General features: G+C 47.2%; 1 pseudogene; it reads left to right on the top strand.

Annotated features, from left to right (window-relative positions):
- The window catches only part of LOC141918782 (kinesin-like protein KIF20B), a 55,236-nt pseudogene extending 45,828 nt beyond the window's left edge, over positions 1 to 9,408 (top strand).
- The last annotated feature ends 10,231 nt before the right edge of the window (positions 9,409 to 19,639 follow it).

The following is a 19,639-nucleotide window of genomic DNA, read 5'->3' as shown; positions in this document are numbered from 1 at the left end:
TGTTTGGGGAAGTTCTGGGGTGATTTGGGGTACATGGGCTGATTTGGGATGATATGGGGGGCTTGGGGGCATATGGGGAGGTTTTGGGGGTGATTTAGGGTATATGGGGGTTTTTGGGGTGGTTTGGGGGGATATGGTGTTTTGAGGGGATATGAGGGTTTGGGGAGTGATTTGGGGGGTATGGTGGTTTGAGGGGATGGGGGGGTGATTTGGGGTATATATGGGGGTTTGGGGGGATATGGGCAGGTTTTGAGGTGATTTATGGGGATATGGGGGATTTAGGAGGGATTTGGGGGGGGTTGGGGGATACGGGGAGGTTTTGGGGGAGATTTAGGGGATATGGGGAATTTTGGGGTGATTTGTTGAGATACGGGTGGTTTTGGGGTCATATGGGGGATATGGGGGAATATGGGGGTGTTTTAGGTTTAATTGGGGAGTTATGGGGGTTTGGGGGGATGTGGGGGTGGTTTGGGGGTATATGGGGGTTTTTGGGGGTGATTTGCTGGGATATTTGGGGGTTTGGGGTGATATGGGGGATATAAGGGGGACTTTAGAAGGATATGGGGGTTTTGGGGTGTAATGGCAGGTTTTGAGATGATTTGTGGGGATATAGGGGAGATATGGGGGGTTTGGGGGGGTTGGGTGGATATGGGGGGTTTGGGGACTTATGGGGAGGTTTTGGTGGTGATTTAGGGGATGTGGGGAGGTATTGGCGTGATCTGGGGATAGACAGGATGTTTGGGGGTAAAATGGGGGATATGGGGAAGTTTTGGGGAGGTTTGGGGGGATATGGGGGGTTTTGGGGTGATTTGGGGAGATATGGGATATTGGGGGGATATTGTGGTGTGATTTGGGGAGATATGGGTAGTTTTTGGGGTGATTTGGGGGATATGGGTAGGTTTGGGGTCATATGGGGAGGTTTTGGGGTTGATTTAGGGTATATAAGGGGTTTTTGGGGTGAGTTGGAGGGATATGAGTGGGTTTGGGGCCATATGGGGAGGTTTTGGGGTTGATTTGGGATATATGGGGAGTTTGGGGGGATATGGGGGATATGGGAGGGATTGGCGGGATATGGCGGGTGATTTGGGGGGATATGGGTGGTTTTGGAGGTGATTTGGTGGGATGGGGAGGTTTGGGGGGATATTGAGTGGTGATTTGGGGGTGATATGGGGGTGTTTGGGGGTATATGGGGGATAGAAGTGGTACTTTGGAAGGATATGGGACGGTTTGGGGTGATATGGGAAGGTTTTGAGGTGATTTGGGTGTATTTGGGGAGATATGGGGCATTTAGGGGGGATTTGGTGAGATATGGGGGGGTTTGGGGGCATATGGGTAGGTTTGGGGGGTGATTTAGGGGATATGGGTGGGTTGTGGGTTGATTTGGGGATATAGAGGAGGTTTAGCAGGTATAGTAAGTTTGTGGGTGTTATGGGGGTGGTTGAGGGGATATGGGGGTGACTTGGGGTTTATGGGGGTTTTGGGGGATATGGGGGATATGGGGGTGTATGGGGAATTTTAGGGGTGATTTGGGGATATATGGGGGGTTGTGGTGATATGGGGGTATATGGTGGGGTTGGGGGTATATGGGGGAGATTTGGGGGCATATGGGGGGTTTTGGGGGTGATTTGGTGGTATATGGGGGGTTTGGATGGGATATGTGGGGGAGACCTGGGGGATATGGGGGTGTTTGGGGGATATGGGGGATATAAGGGTTATTTTGGAAGGATATGTGGGGTTTTGGGGTGCTATGGGAAAGTTTTGAGGTGATCTGGGTGGATTTGATGAGATATGGGGGTTTGGGGGATTATGGGGAGGTTTTGGGGTTGATTTAGGGGATATGGGGTGTTTTGGGGTGATTTGGGGAGATATGGGGGGTTTGGGGGTGATTTGGTGGGATATGGGGTGGTTTGGGGGGATATGGGGGATATAAGAGGTGTTTTGAAATGTTATGGGGGGGTTTATCCCCCACAAGATCCCTCCCAGTACCCCAGCAGCCCCTACTGGACCCTTCTTGCACCCCATTACTGTCCCCCAGGACCCCAATATCTCCCCCAGAAACCACCCCCAGGAGATGATCATTAGACACTCCCCCCCCCTTCCCACCCCCAGACACTAATAACCCCCTGAACTCCCCCATGACCCCAATAACACCCCCCAAGCACCAAGACCCTCCACCAATACCTCCCTCAAGACACCCCCAGGACCCCAGTACCTCCCCCAGAACCCCCTCCAGGATGTCCCCAATCCCCCCACCTCAGACACCAATATCTCCCTCAAGACCCCCCCCGAGGACCCCAATAACCCTCCCAAACCCCTCCAGGACACCCCCCACCCCCCGACTCCATTACACTCCCTCTAGGACCCAAATAACCCCCTCAGGACACCAATAACTCCCACAACTCCCACAGAACCCCAATATCACCCTCCCAAGAATCCCCCCAGCTCCCAAATCCCCCACTCACGGCACAGGCAGGGGTGTGGGCAGGTGCTGGGGGGGGTCAACGTGCTGGAGCCCCCCCGGGGGTCCCCCTGGCCCCCACAGGGCCTACTTCCTGCTGACAGTCTGCGAGGGCCTATGGTCTGCAGTGAGGCGGCCTAGGCAGGAGGTCCTCCAGCTCTCTGTGGTCTGCACTGAGGGATGTTCCAGGAAGAGAGTTTGGTTCACCCAGCAAGTGGGAATTCCTCCTTTTAAAACACTCGCTTTGTTCTGGATGGCTGAATGAATTTTTCTCCTGCAAAGGTGGCACCAGCACCAGCAGCACCAGCAGCACCAGCAGCACCAGCACCAGCACCAGTGGTGGTGGCTCCGGCCTAGCAGTGGGTGAGTGCAGGGGCTGGGGCCGATTTCCCTGGAGGGGGTGGTGGGATCCCCGGGGAAGGGGAAGCTTTGGTCTAAAAACCCAAACTTTTTCATGGTTCTGATTTTTTTTAAAAAAAGTTTTGTTGTCACAGTTCGGGCTGTTCAGATGTTCTGATGTGTGTCTGTGCTTGTCCTTTTACCTTGAACTTGGTGGGTCTTTGCTGTCTGTAAGGGTCTGTTGTGTCTGCGGGGTTTATCTGTCAGGTTACCCCAGGGAAAGTGAATTTTAGCTCTTTATTTTTACTTCAAGTGTGAAGGAGGTGACGCATTTAATATTTTCTGCTGTCTGTGGTGATTTGGGTTGGGTGGGTTCAATCTGATGAAACACCTCAGAGTGGTGCTTCAGAGGGTGCCAGTCACCAGAGCCAAGAGGTGCTGATCAGAAACCGGCATTAAGCCCAAGGGCGAGAGCTGGCCCAGGCGGGCTCTTGCCTTCTGGCTGTGGGACAGTTTTTCCCAGCTCGGGGGTGCTGGGAGCGATGTGGGGGGGTGAGCATGGGGGTGTGCTGGAGCCCAGCCCCTTTGCAGAGCCCTGCTGCTCCTCTGGCTTTCTGGACAAAGTTCAGTTTCTGTGCTGAGCATCTAATTTGCACCTTTTCCAAAAGACAAATCCTGTTTGTTTCAAGTTGGAACCACCCTGCTCTGCTTTCAGAAAAGAATCTCTTGACATCTGCAGGCAGAGCAGAAGTCTCACACAATGAAGGTACAAGAAGTAATTGAAAAGTAATTAAAGGACAAGTTTCTGTGTGCTGGGATCCTGGGAGTGCTTCTGGTTGTGAAATCCGGCAGCAACACTTGCTCTGAGACTGCAAACAGCCGGCAGAGCTCCTGCCGTGGGTGGCACTGCTTCAGCCTCCCCCGTCAGCCGCTCCTTCATCTCCAGCTCTCTGCTCTGCACCAGCTCTGCATAAAATAGTCGCTTGTCACTGCATGTGGCTGTGGATTGCTGTAAACGTGATGTAACTGGTTGCCATCGTTCTTCTTTGCAAGCTTGTCCCGCCTGATGTGCTGTCGGTCTGCAGATCGTCACCTCGTTCCTAGGTGAGTGTTGGGGCTTCTCCTGGGGTCTCCTGTGCATCTTCTTAAATGTTGACAAAATGCCCATGTGAAAATAGAATTAATCATCAGAATAACTGATAAGGAAGAATTAATCAAGATTTAAACAAAACCAGGCTCCTGTCCAGAACACCTGTATAGTTCATCTTGCCTGGTTTTCCTTCCCGTCGCTTTCAAGCTCCTGTTCAGTTCTGCTCTGCCCTGCATCTCTGCTTGTTCTCATCCCAATTTCATGTAGCCAGGCAGACCAGTTTCCTCCTCCTCCTTTTCTCTGGTTTTCTCCCTGTGAAATCTGTTTTCTGTAATTGCCTGGTCTTCGTGGAAACACATTTAAAAACTGCTCTCGCAGGTTTCCCCTTTCAGGAGGTGCCTGTGGCTGCAGGGATGCCGTGCGAAGCAGGTGGGACAGGGCTGGTGTCTGCTCCGGGTCGGGGTTTGCACCCCTCGGGTGCTGCGGAGAGGCAGGGTGCTGTGGGCTCGCGGCGGTAGCTCGGGCTCGGAGCAGAACCTGGTCTTTGGGGAAAACATGAGTTTTCCTGGAGTGACTCCCTGTCCCTAAGGCTGGCTGGCAGCCTGCAGCCGGCGTGTGCCCTGTGCCGGGGAGCTGGCCGGGGGGCTGTCAGGGGAGCGGAGAGGTCTGACAGCACCTTTCTGGGGCGCTGGCTGGGACAGGCTGGGGAGGTCTTGAGCTTTGTGTGTGGTGGTCAGGGGAGGCCATGCAGCAGATGGAGCCGGCTCGTCTCTGATCGACCTTTTGAGGCAATTCCTGTTGGGGATTTAAGTTTTAGGACAGTTAACTGAAATCTTGCTTTCTAAGTTCTTGCTGATCGATATGAAAAATGCAACACCTCAGAATGGCAGTAGTCAGAGGTGGGCTGCATCTGGATCCAGGTGATGCTCCTCTGTCCTTAGAACTTAAGGAAGGAAGCTTGCAGGTGTCAGTAGTGCTGCTGCTGAGGGGATTGGGTTTTCCAGAGCTGGGGAGCAGATTCTTACCCTGTCTATACTGCGTCTGCACTGTGAAAGCTTGTGCACAGTAATGCCTTGCTGTCTGACCCTTCTGTTTCAGAGCTCTGCCGTCAGTTGTTTAATACCCTGCTCTGGTTACTGTTGTCATGGTCCTGTTTTCCTTCATCCTTCACTGACCTTGCTGAGTAGCAGGCATCTGAAGGTGGTGATGAAAATGTGATGGAGCAGGAGAGGCAGCAGGACCACTGGCAGTGAAAGAGTTGTCAGGTGTTCAGTGTCACAGGAGAAGCAGCTGAGAGGTTTCAGAATGGTGATTTGTTTGAAGATGGGTCACATGGGGTCACCAGGACATCGTGAAGTTTAATTGTGTTATAAAGGGATTTTCCACTCTAAAGCTCAGGCAAGTAGCAGTTATTTCTTGGTATATTAAAAGCAGTTAGAATTTCCTCTACTACTTCTGTCATTACCAGGTGTTGAATTGGCAGCTGACAACCCCAGAGTTCTCGCTTCTGTCTCACCGTCTTCCACATCACACCAGCTGTTCCTGTGTGGTTCAGCTGTGTGCATTGCTGAGGCGCCTGCACACATTCCTCTCTATCCCATTGTTTCCTACGGGAAAAATGGAATTGGGAACAGTCGCACTCTGGGGATTCCATCCTGGGCAGGCGATGGGATGTGCCTGAAACTGTAGTTTGACTGTGTGGGGAATTATTGCAGAACCAGAGCGTAGGGTTGGAGAGTCAAAATGTTTCAGCAGCAATGAAGAGAGAAGTATGGGAAGGTTTCAGCTGCCAGCCTGCACACACTGGGTGTGCATGTACTCGAATGCACGGCTGCATTGCCCCAGGCTGCAGAGGTTATTGTGTAGAAAAGCCCTTGGTTAGTGGAATAATTGTCTGTTGTTGAGGATTTCTGGAAAGTAAATGGCAGATGCATTATGCTTCTGTCTGACTTGTTTATTCCATCACTACAGCCAGGATCTATCTGTCTGTGTTTTAGTGTGTCCCTTTCTAGCGTTGGCCTTTTGTCTGAAGTTGGTCTGCTCAATTTTTGTGATCCTTAAGGATAAAGTAGTTCATGGCGAAAACTGAGTGTTCATCTGAGTTCATGCTGATAACACAGTTCATGATTATTCTGGGTCAGGGATTGTCTCTTTTATGCTACTACAGTGCTTGTGGCTGAGTCTGACTTGGTCAGGGCAACCACAGCTCTGGAAATTGGTGACACCCTCTGCTGCTGACCCATCCGTGAGCCCCAGTGGGACATCCCGTACCATAAACCTGACACCAGGTGTGTGTCTCCCCCCGCCCCCCCGCCTTGTTTCTGTGTTTTTTACCAGTGTCAGTGGCAATTACTGCTCTGCCATCGCAGCGTTCGGGCTTTTGTTTGGGAAAATGTGCATTCTGTAAAAGAGTCTCTTGTACCTTCGGTTTATTTACAGAACTCGTGGGGAAATGCACAGGTTCACCCATTCCTATTGTGATGAAGAGGGATAAATTGTTGGAATGCTTCTAGGATTTGATGGCTTTGTCAGTCTCCTTTGAAGGGAATGTTTAAGGCTGTCGGCTTTATGCTTTGGCTTAATTCCCACATTGCTTTTGAGAGGTTTGAGTGCACTGACTGGAACCTTTTTGTAGGGATCAGTTGTATTATTCTGATATTTTGATTTTACAGATAAAGTTGCTGTTCAGTATGAGATGAAAACAAACATTTTGCCTTTAAAACTCCAGGCCTTATTTTCCTTGAAACTGGATTTTCAGATGTGGTGTTAGAAGGCATTGCAGAATTCTAATTGTTATTTCTGCATCTTGTTGCTGTTTAATGTTTGGTGGCCTGAAGAACAGTACTGTGTAAGATCTATAAGCAAAGTGGTTTTGTATTTTAGGAATACTTGCCAGCTGAATAGTTTATACCTTGCACTTAAACTCTAGAGGGTGATCTATGCAGGACAGCCATGTCATAGAGTAGCTGGTGCATGATTTCTACTTGTAGTCAGCTTCCTAATTTGTAGGCTTAATTTTGCACGGGTTGTGTGTTGAACTTTGCAGCAGTTTGTTTGCATTACCATTTGCTTGAGGCCTGGGCAAAGATTTAAAGAGTTTGCAGACTTAAGGATAAGTATTTATTACTTTGTCATGCTGTGTTATTATTTGAAACCTCTTTTGAGTATTGGTGGTATTCAAGAAATTGCCAAGATTTAGAGGGTGACTCTATACCTTTATGTACTGAGCAGAAAAGTACAATGGATCTTTCTAGTTGCCGGGCAGCTTTCTTTGCTTTCTTTGGTCAATCTATCAAGATTATGCTGCAGTGTGGCTAATTTAGTTGGTAGTTGCAACAACTGTTGTCTTAATGGAGAGACTTAGGTCAGTTCTGTAATCAAAACTGGGCTCGCTGTCCCCGCTTCTGTGTTCGTACTCACTTTCTCTAACGCTGCCTCAGTGAGATTCCACTTGAGGGCCGAAGAATCACAAAGCTGGACCAGATTTTGCTAAATGGAAATAACGTAGCAGTGGTAAGTCATTGTTGTTAAAAGGCTGCAGGCATATATTTTCTGTACCTGTAAGCTGATCAGTAACTGAGTTCAGCTAGTTCAAGCTGCGCTTTCCAGACACTTCCATTACATGAGGTACTTTCAAGTAGCTTCCAGGGCATATGTGTGTATGAATGATGCTGGAAAAGTGATGTGGCTGCCTTACTTGGTACGTGTTACAGTTTAAAGAAAAATAAAACGAGAAGTGCGTGGCCTTAATTTTATTTTGGTGAGTGTTTTTCTGGTTTTCAGGTGTGCAAGGGAATCACTGCCTTTGTTACCCACTCTGTAGGCCAGCTCATACAGTGGCTTTTAACTCGTGAGTGCTTGCGTGCATAAGTATAGAGGTGGAATGCATCTACATTTCATCCATTACTGTACATATAAATGTGTTTGCAGCAGTTTGGATGCTTAGAAGCTCATCGAGTCATTTGGCGGTTGTGGTACCGAGCAATGCCCGGAGAGCTGTACCTTTACATGCTCAGGAGAGAAATCTGGAGGTCTGTTGGATTACACCAAATCAGAAGCACCGTGACTTTTAGTATATTGTGTGCTGATGTCTGTAGATCAGTACTGAAACAGTCATGAAATACTGTGATTAAGCATCCCTAAGCTGCCTTCTGCAACTTCCTGAATACCACAAAAGCAGACCCACGGTAGTTCTTTGCTTGTCTGCATGGATGGCTGCAAAGTCTGGCCTTCCTGCAGAAGGGTATTCCTAATTTTGTGGGAAGAGAAGAGGAGGACTGACTTGAGTCAAAGTTGGCTCTGTGTGAATGGGGAGTAATTTCCATTTTGCTGTCTTAGCTACCTTGCGCCTCCTCGCTGTGTGTCTGAGCACGTGCCGTCTTGACTTAACCAAAGCAGAAAAAGGGCTTAGAAATGACTGTGCTGCATCCTGAAAGGATAGTGCATGTTCTGACTTCTTGTATGGGGTGAAATTGCTACCGTCCAGTGAAGCTGCTGGTGTGTTCTCTTGAAGCAGGAGCTGGTGATTCTTAGCGTGCAAATTTCCAGCAAGACGTAGAGATGTTTCTGTATTCGAACTTGTGTCTCTTTTGGGGACACATCTTCCCACATCAGGAGGACTGTGCTTTAGACTTTTCCTCACTTTGGTGCCAAAAGCAGCAAAGCTCTTTGTCTTTAGCAGTGCTCAGCTAATTATTAAGAATATATCAGTAAAAGGAATGGTTATTCTCTTTTCCCTTATTGATGTTTTTGCTTTTGCATTCCCTTTTCTGTTGTTCAGTTCTTTACTTTCTTCACAGGAAAATGCTATGCTGACTTATTCCCTGCTGCCTGTAGAAGGGCTCAGGCTCGCTCGTAGTTTTTGGGCTCTGCTTAGCAATAGAAGTTGGAAAGAGGAGACCAACTTCCCAGTGTAGCGACAGTCTGGGGAAGAATTGGCAATTGGAGAAATTCTTCATGGAAGGGAGCATGTTCTTTGTCTTTCTAAAAATGAGCTGTAGTGTTTCTAGACAGACTCATCTCCTTGAAGTGAATAACAAAGACAAAAACCAGGATGTGTGTTATCTAGGCACCCCTTCATGTTTTGTTAAACATTCTTTGCGTTTTGGAGATTTTGGCTTTGGCCTGCACTTCTCTGGCAGTAACTGACTTCCTCTGTTGGGAGAGGAAGTTACTATTGAATCTAAAAATCACTTTTGTGATCTACCACAAAGTCTCCATCTGCTAAAAACTGTTGTAAAGCAAGACCTGTCAGGTGTGGGTTTGTGAGACTCAAATCTATGGCACTAACACCAGCTGGTTCCTGGAGAGGAGAGGGACCTGAAGTATAAATTGATGCAGCTGTCATCTATGAAGACATGTCGTATCTATATATCTATAACCTAAAGAGAGCTCTTGGGGTGTGGGTTGTTTGTTTATTTGTTTTGTTGACACACTCTTGCAGTTGGCAGTTGAAAAAGACAAGGATTTCCTCTTCAGGAAAGGTGCATTGCTAATGATAACGCTGACTTTGTTAAGTTGAAGTCGTTGAAATCACTTTCTTGTGAAGACACACTGACCTGTTCTGAACAGAAGGCCTTCTTTTTGTTAGTTCCTGTGTTCCGTTATGTCAGTGCACAAGCTAGATTTCTAACTGGTTGATGGGAAAGTAATAGTTCTGTTTCAGTTGCTGTCAGTCTTCAGTTTTTCTCCATCTGTTGCATTTGTTTATGGCCCAAGTCTATGTAAAATACAGGTCGTGAGGCAAGAGATTGCTGTTCTTCAGAGCAGGGGCAGGTGCTAAGCTGGATCATTTGTTTAAACACTGCTTCAGGCTGTGTCACCAGAAACCAGGGGGTAGAGTGCTGGAGAATTCGTAAAGCTCTTCAAAGTGGATGCAGCTGTTGGATGCTCGGCAGCCTTTGGTTCAGCTCCCTTTTGCTTGGTAGATAGACTTTCCTAGTTCATGTTCAAGGGATAAAACCAAAGCAAAGCAAAGCAAACCCTAAAGAAAGGCTGGTGTTAAAACTTCTCATTGGTGTCCGCGGTGACTCTGCTTTCACCACCAAGTGCTGGTGTGTACACTCAATGAAACTGGGAGCTGCCCGTGCCTGCTTGCGTAGATCTGAGTCCTCGTTTTAGGGTCAATGTTCTTTTGACTGCGTCTGTTCTCACGTGATATAAAAACGTGACAGATATTGGGAGCGACTCTTTAGGAGAATTACTATAAAGGAAGGAATTGCTGGTTTTATTTTGTCATGATGGACAAAAAAATAACTGATTCTAAGTCATGTCCGCTGCAGCTTATGCTTCCACAATACACTGCTCAGCTGATTTCTGTGTGTAAATGGCTTTGGAGGGGAATCCCAAAGGAGGTGCCTGCTGTTGCTCTAGGGAGAAGCAGGCTGCAGCATGGGCTCAGAGGGCCAGGACGTGCTTTGCCTTCATGTCACCAGAAGAAGAACGAGGAGTTGAAGAAGGGGGCTCGGGAGCAAGAAACTGCAAGGAAGTTGCTGTACGAGATCCTTTTGCCTTGCTCTGTCTGACAGAAAAGCTGCCTTCTGCTCGCTGGGCCTTAGCCCGAAACACTGTGAGCACTCCTTGCTCGAGCCTGTGAGAGGGGAGAGGGTCCTTCCTCTGCCAGGGAGTGTGCTACTGTGGGCTGGCTTGTTCTGAATAGATGATCGGCAGTTGTCGTGTTGAGATTGCATGGTGACAATCTGTACTGTTGACCCCCTGAATGGTTTTTCATTTCTGTCCCCGTTTCCTTCTCCAGCTCTTTTTAATACATCGTTTAAAACAAAAAAGTTTTAAACCTACATTTGACTGGAACATCATCTGTCGGTTTTGGCTGCAAACATTTTATTTCCTAAAAATAAGTCGCCTTTTCATCAGAACACTTGAAAGATTTCTGGACAGTGTAGTACTACTGTATTGGGGTTTTTTGAATAAGTTTCTCTCCATGTTTCAGTGTGTGCACTTAATTTCTACTTCACTTAGTATTTTGAAAACAGTCTTAATCTGAACAGGGGTTTCATGCTTGGGAGAGAAGAAGAGCAGATCTTGACTCAAGAGCAGCTTTTCAAAGGGAAAGGTGAACTATTTTGTTTCATTTTGGATTTTTATTCTGATGGCACAAACATCTTGTTTTCTCAGGATTTTGTTACCTCGGGAAAAGAACTTGGTATTGCTTCGCTTCCTCCTTCTCTGGTTGGCTTGTTTGTTGTTGGTTTGTTGTTTGTGGGGTTTTTTTTCCCCATTCCCTCCAGAGGAAGTGCTCAGACTGTTACCTTTTAGGAAGACGTTTTAATTCGTGGCTCAGAGGTCTGCAGACGTCACTCTAAAAGCAGTTTCTGTGCATAATAGGAAAGGAAAGATTTTTAACCTTCAGCAGAGAATACAAAGTATTCCAGACGGGTCTGGTTTGCTTTGCCTTCGGTATTCCTGTCGCCTGTTGCTTTGGAAGTGCAGGTAATAAGCTTTTCAGTTGAGTAAACGAGTGCTGGTGTTTTTTTGTTTTTCTTCCCCTAGAAATCTAGTGCTTAATCATGCTGCGCTGTGCTGTTAGAAGTTGTGGACGCTGTGCTGTTCTCCAGAATGCCCCTTAGGCTGCCACTACAAGTAGGTCATTGAGAATAATTACCTTAGGCTTTAAAAATATGGAAAAGTTAACGCTGCATAAAGTTTAGAGCAGGGTAGCCGTCAGGTTAAAATCATGTCATGCTTATGACATGCACAGTGATGGTTCCCTTCAGGTTTTTGGGTTGGTTTGGTTTTTTTTTTCCTTCTTTAAGATGGCGCTGGTTGCAGAGATCTTAGTTTACTACGTGCCTAACTGTCTTAGTGTGGACGTGGATCCTTCCTGCCTGCTATTTCAGTTTACTGGCAGACATAGTTAAGAGAGCTGTTTGGCGTTGTGGAGTGTATGTATGTATGTGTATAACGATGTATGTAAATGTGTATGAAAATAAAAAGACCTACAGTGCCCTCCCCACATCCTTAGTTTTTCCTGACCTGTACTTCAGCGTTAGCAAGATTTTAAACTGACGCAAGTGTTGCTATTGCAAATGTTTCCATGTTTGTCTAACTATTTTGAAGAAATACATTTAAAAAGTAATCAAAGCATTAAAGGTTTTGTGGCTTGCCCTAGAATTATAGAGGCTTTCCCTGTCTATTATCTATTCCTTTTTCCAGGATTCACTGTATTTTTTACCGTATGAAATAGAAAGAGATTTCTGTCTTACTGTTGGCTTTTGATAGGTATTTTTTCCTTGGGGAATTGCCCAGCAATGAAGCCCCAGGCTTTGGAATTCAGTTGATGGACAGTTTGCACGTCTGTGTCCAAATATAGATGCTAACAAGCCATCATACAGTTCATGTTCATAACTTTATGAAAAGCCTCCCTTTTTACCCGAGGAGCTGTCCTCTTCCTCCTCCTCCTCCTCAGATGATCCTATTCCAGAGGAGCTCTTATGTTTCATTTGCAAAGAAATCATGACCAGCGCAGTTGTTACTCCCTGCTGTGGAAACAGTTATTGTGACGAATGCAAGTGTTACTCCCGTGTTTGTTAATTCCAAACATCACACCTGATCTTCTGACAGCAGAAAGATCATAACATTCCTTTGTTACCAGCTCTGTTTAATACTTCAGTATACCCCAAATAGGAAAGGACTCTTCCTGTAGAAAGGAAAAAACAGAGGCAGAAGGCTTTTTTCCCTTTTTATGCATCTAGTTAAATCCTCTTTCCATGCGGAAGGATGAGTACGAGAAGAGTGTGTAATGCTGCAGCTGATTACAGTATTAGTTATCAAATGCATTGAGCTTGTGCACAGTCCTTTCTCTCATACAAAACTATAGAGCCAACGCTGGTGACTTACTGTGGTCTGCAGCAAATGGCTCGTTAGGCATTTAATCCACATTCTTCTCCACGGGAGAGTTGGTTAAAACCGTCAGAACTTGAACCTACTAATGGTTTCTGGAGATGTGTCTTATTCATGAACCTTGAGGTTGGGGACTTCTCACTGTGCTAGACAGTGGAGAACTGACTAGTCAAAACATCAGGACACGGCCTACTCTGCATCTTCAAATGTTACAATAGTGAAATAACAAAACTGGGCAGCTCTTTCCTGCATACTAGAAATTTTTTGCACTGCTGAACATTTATAGCTTCATGCTCTCAGTTCAGGACCATATTCACCCATTAACCATCTACAGGATTTTATAACTGATTAGAACCCCAACAATGTCCTTAGTTTAGCTAAAACCTGTTTCGATGATTCTGATTATACCCAGGTATTAGAACAGTATTACTGGAATGTGAGGAACATACATGCCCAGCGTGTCATCAGGCAGGTGTTTCTCCTGATACTTTAGTTGCCAACAAGTGCCTACGCCAGGTAATGCAGTGACTTTTAGATAAACTGTTTGTAAGAAAAGTCTAGTCAGTCAATTAGCTGAAAGGGAAGAAAATATTAATTTACACCTCCTTAAACAAGGCTAAATGGAATAAGGCTAAATTTACTTTGCAAATATATTCCCTGTTGTTACAGAAGCTGGCAACTCTTGAGAGACAATCTGGCAAATTCAGGTCACACTTGTGTTTAGCAGGATTGCCTCAGTTTCAAATTCAGCGTTAACGCTGGAGTGCTTTACATACAGATAGTCTGAGTTACCCGTCATTAACACCAGTGTTTAATGGGATGCGTTCATGTATCACAGAAGGGTTTGGCTTGGAAGGGAACGTAAAGCCCATCCAGTCCCACCCCCCTGCCCCGGGCAGGGACACCTTCCACTAGCCCAGGTTGCCCAAAGGCCCATCCAACCTGGCCTTGAAGCCTTGCAGGGAGAGGGCAGCCACAGCTTCTCTGGGCAACCTGTGCCAGGGCCTCACCACCCTCACAGGGAAGAATTTCTTCCTTACATCTAATCTGAATATATCCGTATGTTGGTTTATTTTAGGATGGATAGTATATATGGGAATACACAAGTAATTTTACTCTGTGGAGGCTTTTGTTCCTAGAGCTACTGAAGGTTCATGTTACCTCTTTGTAAATGTTTTTCTGCCTCTAGGCTGTGAACAACTTCAAAAATGGAACTGGTTATGCACAGAGGATCCATATGCACAGGCAGCAGCAGCAGCAGCCACCAGCACCTCCACCAACACTCGTGGCTCTGAACCCTCCTGCTGCGCTGGTGGCTGCCACAGGACGTCCCCAATCTTCCCCCCTGTCAATCCGCGGTTTGTGGGAAGAGAAGGTAGGTTTTCTTCCACCATATGCAGTGATTCTCATATTTTAGTAGAGCTTATTTTCCAACTGTTTGCACTGATTCACAAGGGCTATCAGGTTCCTGCACTAGACGGCCAGCATTGCCAAGTCTTCTGGGGTACCAAGGACGATCCATACCCACAACTGGTAAGTAACCGTAACTTACAAATTTCTCTTAAAAAATTCTCTTCAGGTAAACTGAAGGGGATTTTTTTTCTCTCCCCATGCCAAAAGGTCATCCAATGAGAGCCGGCAAAATTCGCTCGGCGAGTGGCAGACCAGAGTGGGAAGTGTAAGTATGCTACAGAAATTCAATATATTGCTGCTTGTAACCTTGTTAACCATGTTAAACACATAACGGACACAACAGCTGATTTATAAGGGAATAAGTATGCACAGATCGTTGTGGAGAATACATGTGGTAATTAATTTTAAAATGGCTTAATTTGAATTGGCCTTCACAAAGGGGATCTGTGCTCTCAGGAAGATTATTTAAAATAAAACTCCAGTACATGATTGAAAAGAGGACTCTGAAGAATGAAGTCTTTGTGAGGAAATCATAATTACGTGTAAAAATGAAACATAATTAAAGGATCAGATGGAAAGGCATCCTCTTGGTTACTGGCTGAATAGGGCTGAAGAAATTGATTTCCCAATAGAAATCAGTCTCCAATATTCTTTTTTTAACAACTTAACTAATACTGATTGAGCAAACTACTGGAAAAGGCAACGCTGTTATCTTACTACTTAGTCATCTCAAATAGCCAAGCTGCTTTCTCTCGGTTGGAGAGAGAGGAGTCTCTTTTGGTTTATTGCATCGTCAGGTTAGTCCTTCCTTTTGGTATCTGTGTGTTATAGAGAGATTGTAAGGGTGCACTGTGTGTATAAAATCTTAAAAATAAGTCAAAACAAAAACCAGGATCCATCCCACAGATTGTCTAAAACCTCAAGTTCAGTAAGCAAAAAATGAAAATTCAGGGCCAAGAACAGGCCAAAGATGTCACCATGAGGCTACAACCTAGGAAGCGTGTGCGGAAGATGTTAAAAGAAGTTTGAGAGAAGATGAGTTAATGTCTGTGCAGTGCTTTGAAGATCAGAACTGTGAAGTATTAAGGGTGTCAAGGTGTGTCAGAGGAGCGCTTGGCACGTGTCTCTTTTAGCACGGGCAGCCTCCAGCCACAGTTGCCAAACTGACTATAAGAAGGGGAGACTGAGGGATTTGCTGGGAGTGGCGATGTGGAAGGCAAGTCTGAGGACCAAGAAATGAGCGTAGTCTCAAATGAACAAAAAGCGGGGAGAAAAATTCTTCAGTTGAGAACAAGAAGTGCTCGCCACCACGCTCCTCCTCCATTCACTTTCCACTTTAAAATCAGGGCAGAGTGTAACAAACAGTGACTCGTGTTTTGGGGTTTCTTTAGAAGCTCTAATCGAGGACATCCGCACAGTGAACATACCCAGAGGACTCAGGCCCCAACACTACCAGCATCAACACCGCTCTCTGTGCCTGTGCCTCCACCTCCCTTGTATCCTCCACCACCCTGCGCATGTCCTCTTCCCCCGGGGGTACCACCACAACCGTTTCCTCCTCAGTTTCCACCTGGGCAGCCTCCGTCTGCTGGGTGCACTCTCCCTTCTTCAGAATATCCCCCAGCTCCTGCAGACACGTCACCAGCTTGAGGATCAGCAGCAGTTCCAATGGCTCATTCACATGCCATCCCAATGACACAATCACCTCCCTTAGAGAGTCATAGAATCACTGAGGTTGGAAAAAACCTCTAAGATCATCGAGTCCAACCGTTAACCCAACACTGCCAAGTCCACCACTAAACCATGTCCCTAAGCGCCACATCTACCCGCGGATGGTGACTCAACCACCTCCTTGGGCAGCCTGTTCCAAAGCTGACAACCCTTTCAGTGGAGAGATGTTCCCCAATAGCTGATCTAAACCTCCCCTGGTGCAACTTGAGGCTGTTGCTTCTCCTCCTATCACTTGTTACTTGGGAAAAGAGACCAACACCCACCTTGCTACAACGTCCTTTCGGGTAGTTGTAGAGAGTGATGAGGTCTCCCCGCAGCCTCCTTCTCTCCAGGCTAAACACCCCCAGTTCCCTCAGCCGCTCCTCACAGGACTTGTTCTCTAGACCCTTCACCACCTTCGTTGCTTTTCTCTGGACGCGCTCCAGCCCCTCAGTGTCTGTCTTGTAGTGAGGGGCCCAAAACTGGACACGGTATTCGAGGAGCGGCCTCACCAGAGCCGCGGACAGGGGGACCGTCGCTCCCCTGGTCCTGCTGCGATTTCTGACACAAGCAGGATGCCTTTGGCGTCCCTTGTCTAGGGAGGAGTTTGACAGAGAACAACGAGACTTAAAGAAGAGTGGGGGCTTGACTCAATGAAGTTGGGCTGTTTTTCACATTTGTGTTTCGATGGCCTGTCGGACGGCAGTTACACTCGAGTGCATCTGACATCAGCAAAAATGACAGAGTGTTTTCTCCAATAGACTTTCTGGGTGCAGATGGTAATCATGCAAAACTAAAACAAGACGAATGTCATCCTAAAACTGTCCCTAAGAAAGTTTTTGCTTAAATAGCACGTCCACCTTTGCATCTGCAAGCAGTACATTTTCTCATACTGGCCATGTTTTGTTTCTTGGTGTCCTTTTGTGATAAAGGTCAAGCTGTAATTGTAATAAAGGTCAAACTTCTTTTAACAGGGAGAAGAAGAAGTCCAGACTTGATGAGTTACAGATGGTTCAGGAACGGATGGAATCTAAAAAGACTCCAAAGGAGCGCAGGCGTTCGTTTTCCAGGTAACTGCTTTACATGTCTGTAACGGAGAAGAAGGCTGTCTAGAGTGAAGGGAGGTTGCTACAAGTATACTTGAAATTGCTGATGTACATGGACCTGTAAAGTAGAACATTTAGCTTTAACGTTAACCATCACTTGTGTTTTTTTCCCATATTTTACTGCAATGTATATAATTTCATTTATACAGTTTTCCTAACTACCCTCGTTACCCACTTGTAAGATGTTTTGAAACCTTTAACTCCTTGCCTAGTGGAGATAAGACAGACCTTGGACAGTCTGAAAAACTCCCTGGGTACATCCCTGATAACAGGAACCTAAAAACAAGTGTCTAAGAAGACACCAGTGTTAAGTGACTGGAAGCTGATCTAAACTAACCTCCTTGGAACAAACAGGAGCCGAAGGACAGATGAGGTCACTCCATGACGATGTATGGACACGGGAAACCTGAAGCTCAACTAGTGGACAGTGTGAGGAAGACGATGTGGACCACTAATGGGTCTATTTTTACTACACACACTCAGACTATGCAGCTCATCCTGAGTACCATCACACAACACATGCGGGACAACCAGATGATCAGGCCCAGTCAGCATGGGTTTATGAAAGGCAGGTCCTGCTTGACAAACCCGATCTCCTTCTATGACAGGGCGACCTGCTTATTGTATGAGGGAAAGGCTGTGGGTGCTGTTACCTTGACCTCAGAAAGGCCTTTGACACCGTTTCCTACAGCATTCTCCTGGCAAAACTGGCTGCTCGCAGCTTGGATGGGCACACGCTTTGCTGGGTAAAGAACTGGCTGGATGGCCGGGCCCAAAGAGTTGTGGTGAACGGAGTTAAATCCAGTTGGCGGCCGATCACGAGTGGTGTCCCCCAGGGCTCGGTTTTGGGGCCACTCCTGTTTAACATCTTTATTGATGATCTAGACGAGGGGATCGAGTGCACCCTCAGTAAGTTTGCAGATGACACCAAGTTGGGTGGGAGTGTTGATCTGCTCGAGGGTAGGGAGGCTCTGCAGAGAGACCTGGACAGGCTGGAGCGATGGGCTAAGGCCAACTGTAGGAGTTTCAATAAGGCCAAATGCCGGGTGCTGCACTTGGGCCACAACAAACCCCAACAGCGCTACAGGCTTGGGGAGGAGTGGCTGGAGAGCTGCCAGTCAGAGAGGGACCTGGGGGTGTTGATTGACAGCCGGCTGAACATGAGCCAGCAGTGTGCCCAGGTGGCCAAGAAGGCCAATGCCATGCTGGCTTGTATCAGCAACAGCATGGCCAGCAGGGACAGGGAAGTGATCTTGCCCCTGTACTTGGCACTGGTGAGGCCGCACCTCGATGACTGTGTTCAGTTTTGGGCCCCTCACTGCAAAAAGGACATTGAATGACTCGAGCGTGTCCAGAGAAGGGCAACGAAGCTGGTGAAGGGTCTGGAGCACAGGTCGTACGAGGAGCGGCTGAGGGAACTGGGGTTGTTTAGTGTGGAGAAGAGGAGGCTGAGGGGAGACCTCATCGCCCTCTACAGCTACCTGAAAGGAGGTTGCAGAGAGCTGGGGATGAGTCTCTTTAACCAAGTAACAAGCGATAGAACAAGAGGGAATGGCCTCAAGTTGTGCCAGGGAAGGTTTAGACTGGATATCAGGAAGCATTTCTTTACAGAACGGGTTGTTAGGCGTTGGAATGGGCTGCCCAGGGAGGTGGTGGCGTCCCCATCCCTGGAGGTGTTCAAGAGGCGGGTTGACATAGCGCTGAGGGATATGGTGTAGTTGGGATCTGTCAGTGCTAGGTTATCGGTTGGACTGGATGATCTTCAAGGTCCTTTCCAACCTAGATGATTCTGTGATTCTGTGATTCTATGTAAATGGATTCTGAGAACCCATTAGCATAAGACTGCCTTTTCTAAGAAATCTGATGCATATGTGTGTTTTGGTGTATGTTAGTCAAGAATTTTGTTAGTAAGTGCGGCACTTGTGGTGGAGCGATCCCCAGTGCTGCCCAGCGCTGCGAATAAAGAATCCCTGCTGAACAGTTATACTGACTGTGGAGTGAAGCTCTTTGTTTCAAGAGGAATCAGGAGGATCTGCACTGCCCCTCTCCGGATGGATGGGGTGATTCCGGGAATTAGCAGGGAGAGGAGTTCCGTATGTAGGTTACTAGCTCAGCTACGGCAGAGATTACAGTTGGCTGAGAGTTACAATTTGGCAGCAGTTGCTGAGGAGCAGGTGTCTCTTTCACTAAGGCTTCTCTGCAGTGACACCTTTCACCTCGGGATGCAGCAAGTAGATTCTCTCTCCATGTTTTAAGGTTTCTCAGTCCTTGAAATGAGACCTGAGAGGCCTCTGTGGGTTTTCTCCTCCTCCAGCTCCAAAGTGAGCTCTTTATCACTTTATCATGCTGTCGCTGCCACACAGCTTTGAACAATGAAGGATTGGGGGGAACAGTGAATGAGGGTGCTTTTTTTTTTGGGTGGGGGGGTGGGGGGTGGAGGGTTGGTGCTGAAGAGGAGAGCTTCTTTTTTCTTCTCTAGCAGTCTTGCCCCCTTGGAACCACCAACACACCCCCCCCTGAGCCCCCCAAAATTGCTGAGGACCCCCAGAAACCTCTTGAGGCCCCCCAAAATAGTGGGGATGCCCTCAAGCTCCCCCTAGGACCCCCAAAACCCCCTGAGGTGCCCCAAAATCAGGGGGTCCCCCCAACCTGGGACCCCTAAGC

Source organism: Strix aluco, chromosome Z (genome assembly GCF_031877795.1).
Source record: "Strix aluco isolate bStrAlu1 chromosome Z, bStrAlu1.hap1, whole genome shotgun sequence".
Taxonomy (NCBI): domain Eukaryota; kingdom Metazoa; phylum Chordata; class Aves; order Strigiformes; family Strigidae; genus Strix; species Strix aluco.
Note: the sequence above shows the minus strand (reverse complement) of the source record. Positions and strands in the feature narration are given on the sequence as shown.